This window comes from Myotis lucifugus, unplaced genomic scaffold (assembly GCF_000147115.1).
Source record: "Myotis lucifugus unplaced genomic scaffold, Myoluc2.0 scaffold_214, whole genome shotgun sequence".
Classification (NCBI taxonomy): Eukaryota; Metazoa; Chordata; class Mammalia; order Chiroptera; family Vespertilionidae; genus Myotis; species Myotis lucifugus.
In genome coordinates, this window is record NW_005871262.1 from 34,228 (window position 1) to 43,408 (window position 9,181).

At 44.3% G+C, this 9,181-nt stretch overlaps 1 pseudogene; it reads right to left on the reverse strand.

The window, feature by feature from the left end:
- Positions 1-629: 629 nt before the first annotated feature.
- LOC102435983 lies at positions 630-1,528 on the reverse strand (annotated as a pseudogene).
- Positions 1,529-9,181: the final 7,653 nt, after the last annotated feature.

Genomic DNA, 9,181 nt, shown 5'->3' on the forward strand with positions numbered 1-9,181 from the left:
GTGCATGCTCAATTGTCCCAATAAACTTCACTTACAAAACACAAATTCAAAGATACGATTATTTAGAATTTCAAGATGCTGACAGCAGAGTATTATATCAAGTGAGAGGTCCTTCTGCCCAGGTTGCAAGCCCATGAAGTTGGCTTCGCTTGAGGAACTTTGGAGCTCAGATGGCCCTTCAAAGAAGGGCTGCATTTTTTTAAAAGTCATATTTGTATATAGTTGAGGCATAAAACATATATGGATAACAACAAGGGAAAAGTCTTAACGGGAAGTATGTCTCTTTCCTTGGCCTTAGGAACTTGTTTCAACAAAGGAGGGTTTTCTTTCTACCACTCTCTAGACTGGGAACAAATCTGACCCCACAGAAGACACTCTATCATCTGGGCAGAACAGGACACAGTGACAAAATCAAACCAGAATTTCTAGATTTCCAACAGGGATTCCTACCCACTTCCTCAACCTGCTGCTATCCCCCACACCCCAAGGGAGGGAAATCCTGCTGCCTTTCCTGGTCTCTAACTCAGTTGTAAGGTGGTTTAGGATCCACTTGCAAAATCAGTGGCATTGACCACCCAGTGCCCCAGGGGGGTGGCAAGGGATTTTCTGTGTTGAACTATTGCTTATGGCTAAGCAGAAATCCTATAAACATGAGCAGAAATCAATGGAGGCTGCTTAGCAGCCAGGGGAGAGGCACAGCCCACAGACTGCATCTGTCTGATGAGGGAGAGGAGGCAGCCTGGGAGGGATGGAGGAAGGGTAGCTGAGGGTAGGGAAGAGTCACTGTGGAAAGAAAAGCCAGGGGGACAGGCACAGTGAGCAAAGGCATTAGGCTGAGTTCTCTTCCCTGTTGTTGAGGAAGTGACACTATCGCCCAGGCTACTGTCAGCATCTTCAGTTCCCTGTGGTACGTTTAGTAGGAGCTGATAGTCCTAAAGCCAGAAGCGCTGTAGGTACAGGATCCGTTTGGCAGGTGCTGTCTCCGGTGCCAGCACACCACGCACGCTGCTGAGCTTGTCCGTCTTTTCTAGGGCAGCTGAGACTCAGTGTCCTATGCACCTGGGCCTCTATTTCACCCACAGAATAGCCAAAGTCAGCGGTCTCCAGGCCCACCCTGAGCAGAGGCTGCTCTTTGTCAGTTCAGGGTGGCCCCAGTTTCCAGGCGCTACAACTAGTCACAGAACTAGCGATTTCCTGCAGCCCCAGTCGCTCAGCACAGCAGTCTCATCCTCAGACCCCAGCACCTCCTAGAGCTGGGCCACAGTTGACGGCTCAGCTGTGTGTTCCATGTATTCAGTGTGGGGTTGAAACACCTGCTGTTCCAGCACATTTGAGCTCCCATTCACTATTTTTTTTTTTTTTGCTGTCGCAGGCAATGATCAGCCCGCATGAGACTCAGCTCAGGGATGACATAGTAGCTGTCTCTGAAGGTGCCCCAGTGCCCCAGGGTGCCCCCAACTCCTGCAGCCTCTTCTGTTTCAGGCCCAGAAATCAACTCTCACTCCATCTCAATCAAGCCCTGGGCCATACTACCTCAAAGCTCGAAGATCTCCCTCTCATGGGACCTGGAGATGGGGGTCAGAGCCTCAGGCCACGCCCGTGAGGAATGCCAGGAACATTCCCTAGCCCTGGACCTTGGCCCGGCTCTGCGCACAGGGCCAGTACCAGCGGGAGTGGTCATATTAGGCCCAATGTTGTGATGCCCCTGCCATGCAGGCCAGAGCGGCCTGCTAGGCTTTAAGGGCTGGGAGCAAGGCCATCCTCCTGTACTGTCCTCCTTACACCCAACCTTTCCCTGCTCAAGCGCTGTGTTTCCAATCTCCACATCAACCAGTCATTGCCTGGGCCAGCCCCCGTGAGAAGGTAATTAGGAGGGATCTACTTTCCCCTCCTAGATCACTTTATTCTGGAGCTGTCTACCTCTTGGAGATAGAAAGGAAAGGCTGGGCAAGTTGTTTTTTTTTTTTTTAATTTTTATCCACCAACTCTTGTTGTTAATAGAGGGCTGCTCCGAAGGGGTGTTAATTCCTTGCTCACACAAACTGCCCAGTGAAGGGCTGAGCATGCTCCTGCAGCCAGACGAAGTCCCCAGTGGAGAATTTCGGGGCTGCCAGTGAGGTGGGTTGGCATGCAGAGGAACACGGTGCCATGAGAGTCTGGATGGAGCTCTGACAACCGGCAAATGTTATAAACCACTAATGCGTGTGAAGTGGAACCTGCCCCTCAGCAGACACTCAGTAAATGGTAGCAAGCCTTACCTTGCATTTGGTACTTGTTGATGTTTTCACACACACAAACACACTTTCTTTCATAATCTGTATTTAAGCTTCTTTTAAGTACTTGTTTTTAAAATTCTTTTCAAAGGCCAGCATTGTTCCTTTCCGCAGGAGGTACTCAATGAAGGGACTACCTTAGTTTTCATTATTTTTGTTCTTGTTATTTTTTTAAACTGATTTTTTACACCTTATTGAGATATTTCCCCATTTTTTCATACTTGACTACCACCCAACAAATTATCTGCTTTATCTTCACAGCACTCTGTTTAGAAAAGATAAATGAGAAAAAAGAAGCTTAAAAAAAGTGATATTAGCTCCTCATTTCAAGAAGCAGGGCAAGTCTATCTTATTGTTTGCTGGCAAACTTTAGTGTTAATGCTATTTTAAGGGGACATTTCAAGGGATTTAGCAGTAAAGATGAGTTGTGTCCATCACACTTAGCATCCTCTTTATAGCAATGACCTAGAAATAACTCAGAGGGGAGTTCACACCCCAAGTCACACAGCGTGTTCATCTCTCTCACTTGGCCTCCACCTCCTGTTTAAGAACTGACAGATCAGTGTAAATGCCTTCAGAAATTTCATAGTTTTGGCTGCATTTATTTTCTAAAATTCTTTTTACATAAAATCAGGATAACTTATTCTACTTTTAGGCCTTGGTTGGCCGCCCAACTATATCCTTCAAAATTAGACCCATTTCTTAAATATGTCTGGAGCAGCGTCAAGAAGGCATCTATCCGAAGCCAAGGCCAGTGTGTTTTTCAAGCTTCACACAGAAAACATCTCTAAGGATTTCAGCTATGTTGAGGCAATATTTCTGCGGAGGAAACTTGTATCCAGCCTGACATTTTCCATCCTAGGTTTTCTACCTGCTGTGATGTCGAATGGCCAAGATATGAAATCTCTAACGTTGGGGTTATAACACAACTTTACTGGCCTCCAAGGGCCTGTTTCTCACAGCCATTGTTCCCGATGCCAGATGACCTAAGAAGATCATGGAAACCTGGCACCACACTGCTTTTTGGCTAACACCACTGAAGAAAATTAATTGTTATTGTTTTTGGAAACTCTCATCCAGCGCACAAAATAGTAATATCAGCAATTATGTGTTTTATTTTTCTTTTTTGGGAAAGGTTGGAGAGTAGAGGGATGATGAACACTATGATTTTATTGTAGCTGCCTCAAATGGCCAGTTTTAGGACACAAAAGGGTGTTACATTCCTATGTCTGAGAATCTTATAAAGTTGTAAAGGGAGAGGGCTCCTCTAATTTGCCTGAGTTGATGAGATGCAATGAACTTGTGCTTCTTGTCTGATTCAGCACAGCTTGAATTTTTGGTAACTCCTTGCCTCATGATTGGTTTTCCCATTATCCTGCTGAGAGCACAGCATTAAGTCAACCCAAACCCTACCTTTCTGCCAAGCCACTATTCTTGGAATTGCGATGTACCCCCAGTCTCCCACGCCATAGTACACACACCCTTCACTGTGGCCAGCCACCAACTTGAATCTCTTTCTTGCCTAAAAATTCTAGCACTAAACCTTAAGAAGCCCCTTTTGATTCTCCTCCTTTCTTCATGGGGAGTCTAACACCTGCCCTGAACTGGCCTTAATGCTTTTTAATTTGCTTTCTCTGTGTATTTTGTCCAGTTGCCTCTTCTATTCAGTGTATAATCACAGACCCATATCTAGTTTCCCAATATGCCATTCTAGTGGTCAGTGTAGTACTCATTACCCAGAGGATACAAAAGAAGTTCCCGTGGACAGCATTAGCTAGGGAGAGCTGGAGCTCTTTTCTCAGGCTTTGTCAATTGGACGCTGATGCTTCATAAAGTAGAGTTAACCCTTTACATAGGTGTGTGCGAGGGCACCTGGAAAGCCTAGTGTCCTGTTCCAGTAGACATATGTCAGTTTGGGTTATGATTGACCGCCATGTGTCTCCTTCCTAACAACACCCTGAGTGAATTCCTTCCAAGGAATTACCCACCTTTCATAGTATGTCTTCCTTGAATGAGGGAAGATCTAGCTACTTCCTCTCTCTCCATGAAGCAGATGAGTTCCTTGAAGTCCCTTCCTCCAGTTTGTTCTTCCCACTGTCTCATAACAGATCAAGGAGCTGGCCAAGAACCCAACTTGAGCCAGACTCTTACTTCTGCCATGCTGACTCTAACAGAGATGCACCCAGGGAAAAATGCTAGAATTTATTCATTACAAGGGCATACAGATGAGTTGATCAATTAATCCCTGCTGTCTCCATGTCTTTCTCTACATTCTACCCTGAGTCCTGTTTTGTTTCCATCTAATTCTCTAATCTTCCATCCAGGCTGTGAGCTACATGATATGCTCTCAAATAAATTCGTGCTCTTCTCTCAGACATAAATTAGATGCAATTCCTTTTAGTTACTTGTAACCAAAAATCCTCAATGTATACTGTTCTATTATTGATTTTCTAAGTAACACTTAGAAACCTCAGTATCAGTCAAGATTTTAGTTTTTCCCTTTCCAAAAGAGTTCCACATGGCAGAGCGTGTCATAGCGAAAGTGTAAGTGCGATAAAGGCTAATTTTGCTTGAAATCCTCTAAAGATACTACATAGCATTGAAGGACCTGATTACTTTGGAGAAATCATGAAAGTTTTTAAAAGTAAAATTCAAGAACAAATTTGGTGTGTAAGCGTAGAACCAAGGAAGCAGGCGGCAATTCCTTCTCCATTGGATCTCCTGGGGGATGGATGTGAGAAACCAAAGGGTCCAGACATCATTGGAATGGCTGTCTCAGAGGGGAGGACAGTGGGAAGGACAGGTGGGGCATGTGGGAGGGACTGTGAGGGAATGGAAAGAAGTTGGACATGTCTCTATCACATAACATATTGAAGAAACCCTCGAAGAAGCCAAACAGTTCTTTCTTTCTAGACAGGAGCCGTTGGTGGCTCACGTCTGTACAGGCTTCAGAATAGGGCAGGTATCTTTGTGAGGTTGTCTGCGGGGGGTGGGGGGTGGGGTGGGGGGGGCAGAGACCCTGTCTCTCCTCTGCTTCTCTTGGAAGAGTGTACAAAAATTACACCAAGGAAATTTTGTAAAGCTGCACAGAATTCAGAAACCAAAAATGTACCTGCCACATAGTTTATGAAAAGCCCACATCTGAATCAGAACCAGGTCTACTGCAGCCAGGGAGGCTTTGCCAGGGAAAACACCACAGGTCTCAGTGCAAACAGGACCTGACTGGCCCAATGGGGGATGCAGTTTGGCAGTTAGCAGTGGCTCTGGACAAACAGTTCGATGCTGAGACAAATAAAGAACCCACATGGCTATATCATCTGCCACAAACAACTGGGAAAGACCCCGGGCTCCATGGCTTAAGCTTATAATTTATAGGAGAGTTGGAGAAAGGAAGAGAAGTTGAAAGTGGAGGTCTGGCTAATTCAGGTAAATAATTAAAATATCCAGGTAAAAATAAAACAACCACCATAAAATGCAACATTTGGTTGTTCCTCTTAAAAAAACCATTTTTCAACTGTTTTCTTGCAAATTAAACTTGGGGGTAATTCTTAATTGATAAGTTGGCTGTGTTCTTTTTCAAATTTGTGCTTTAAATTTTTTCTTAGCAGCTATTTTGAACAGGGGGGTGGGGCATAGCATATTTTGACTTGTGCAAATAATCAAATAATTGATCAAAACTGGAGATAAACAAACATGGTTAGTGGACAAATAGAGACTATGAAAATATCTTTTAATTTTTTTACCTGAGGATGTTTTTAATTTTTAATTTTTATTGATTTTTAGAGAGAGAGGAAGGAAAAGAGAGAAACATTGATGTGAGAAACATGGATTAATTGCTTCCCATATGCTCTGTGATAGGAAATCAAACCCTCAACCTAAGTACTTGTCTTTACCGGGAATTGAACCCACAACATTTTGGTGCATGGGATGATGCTCCAATCAGCTGAGCCACCCGGACAGAGTAAATGTCTTGATAACACTTTGGTTTGATGCTTGGAGAGCCCAAGCCACCACAGCACCACTGAATTATCTTGGTAAACATCCCTGAGTGTCTGGTAGGAAAGAAGGGAAAGTTACTGATTTTTTCTGCCACTGGGTTATTCAGGGGGTGGAGATGAGAGAGTGAGACTCAGGTGGAGGTTTTGAGTAATTTGTCCAAGGGCCCATTTTAAGGAGAAAACAGCAAAAGTATATTTCATTACATTTCTTATCTCTATTCTGGCTTCCTTTGATAGATAGGCTCCTTGAAAACAGGGACAATGCTTGATATAAGAAAGTTACTCCCTTATTTGTACCTTATGAAATCCTTTTTTTTTTTGGTCTCCAGCTTTGGGTAAAAGCTGGTCACTGGCCTAGCTCTTAGGATTGCTCACAGGTTTGTTTTGAACATCTCCCCAGCTCCCTACACTTTTTTCTAGATATCTCCTAACCCCCATTTCTTCCCAGGATTCCTAATTCCGCTTGTAGGAGTTGGTCTTGGCTGAAGGTGAGTTGTTTCATGCCTCTGCAACACACCAAGAGTCTTCCCTTCCCCATCCATGATTTTCCAGGAAACACAGCAGGACCTAGAAACTCAATTTCAGAGGTATCTTCCAATGCTCAGGAGCTGATGTGGAGCAAGGGTTAGAGCTGGAAGAGACTGTCACTAGATGAAGGATGAGGTGGTGGAGATACAAGACAGAATCAGGGTCAACGTTAGTGTGGGCTGGTTAACTGCCTCTCCAAAAACCTCAAATGACAATAACAGCAACGACTACAAAACAAAGACCTGATTTTAGCATTTGCCAACTTTTATGGTGTGAAAACTCCTACCTCTGCACCATGGTCCATTTCAAGCTCACAAAATCCCTGAATACTTAGCAATTGGCTACCCAAGTACTCATGAACTCAACTTTGCTCAAAGCACTACATCAAGAATCTTGCAATTGGAAGGATGCCAACTCTAAGATTAATGAAACATAAAAAATGCAGTTCAAACTCTTTCCTAAGTGACGTGGAAAAGAGAGAACAATGACCCCTTTCTGGGTGATGGGAAAACTCTATGAAACAGGGAAAATTAGAGCTAGATAGATGGGACAAAAGAGCCAGGAATGTACTAGAAGGCAAAATACTAGAATTAGTGATATAGTTGTCCAAAATTAATATTTTAAGCATGTACTAAGTGCCCTGAGTAATTCTAAGCACTATACTTTTATTGACTAACTAGAGGCCTGGTGCACGAATTTGTGCACTGGTGGGGTCCCTCGGCCTGGCCGGTGATCAGGGCTGATCAGGGCCGGGCTGATTGGGGCCTGCTAGCCGGCGGGGGAGAAATAGGGCACGGGAGATTGGCCACTGGCCTTGAGGAGGGAGCCAGCACTTGGCCCCCATTGGAAAGGGGCCATCTTCACCATCACCCACCCCTGGTTCTCCATCTCAGCCCAGGGCCCGAAGGCTCTGGCAGGGTCTGGAGAGGAGGCGACAGTCACCAGGCTGGATGTGGAAGGAACAAATGCTGGACACTGATGCCGCTGGCCGGCCATGGGAGATTGGCTGTGGGAGCACACTGACCACCAGGGGGCAGCTCCTGCATTGAGCGTCTGCCCCTGGTGGTCAGTGCACGTCATAGCGACTGGTTGACCGGTTGTTCCAGTCATTCAGTCATAACGGTCGCTTAGTCTTATATATATATATAGATTTGATTCTAAAACAACCATAGGAAGTTGTTACTATTATTATCATGTTGAGGAATGAGGGAAATTATTTTGGATACTTTGAAGTCATACCACCTTCACTGTGCACCCACTTCTCTAGTCTGTAGAAAGTCCAATCAGGTATCAGAGCTCAGCTTTGTTTCTCTCTAGGAGAGCTTTCTGACTGCCTTAGCCTGGTGTGTGTATTCAGCTTACAGTCCTTGAATGAGTAAGATTCAGGAAGGAATGAGTAAGGGCCAGAGAAATTGACCTCTAGTTTAACCAAATGCTTTTGTCTAGGAAGAAAGACTGAGAAATTTTGCTCTTATTTTATTAATTTGCATCAGTAAGGTCCTACTTTGGGACATCTCAATGTGGGTTTCAGATTAAGATACAGGTTGAGCAATGGGTTTTAAGACCTTGCAAGTTGTGCCTGGCCATCAATTTTGCAATTCAAGTTTTCAGCATGGCAATGCCTTTAGAGTGGTTTGAAAAATGACAGACTTGAAGAAAGTAGATCTAAGAATGTAGCAGGAACAAAGACAACAACACAAAATAAATAAGATAATGGGCAGGTGAGTGGGTGGGTAGATGGATAGATGAATGGATAAAAGTCATGGTTCCTGCTCTTGTGGAGTTTTTAGTTTTGTTAAGGAGGCTATGAATTAAAGAATCATGGGAAGAAAACAACAAGAGTAATAAGAAAACAAAAACCAAACCCTAAAACCCCAAACTCCAACAATAACAACACACACTAACACAACACAAAAGCATGATAGTAATGTAGATACTAAACTATGATTTTATAATACTAGAGGCCTGGTGCATGAATTTGTGCATGGGTTGGGTCTGGCCAGCCTGCTTCGATCAGGGCTAATTGGGTGGGACCGGCCTGGGGGCGGGGCCGCTCCCTGGTTGAACTCCGGTGGAACCTGGTGGAGGGGACAATTTGCATATTAGCCATTTATTATATAGGATAATGCAAATGCAAATGTTTGCATACAAGCACATTTTTCTTCTACTTACTTCCAATTGTATTTGTTTGAGGAGTGTTTTGGGAGTAAGAAGGGTCCAGGGTTAGCAGGCTACATAGTATGAGTCTTTGAGGTATGTGTAGGGGGCGAGATAGCATCTATCAGTGGGGGAGTGAGACCTCCATATACTTTCTCACAGAGCATCGAGAGAGTTCAAATGGAGACATAAATCCTACATGCTGAGAGGCAGCAAGATGGAGCT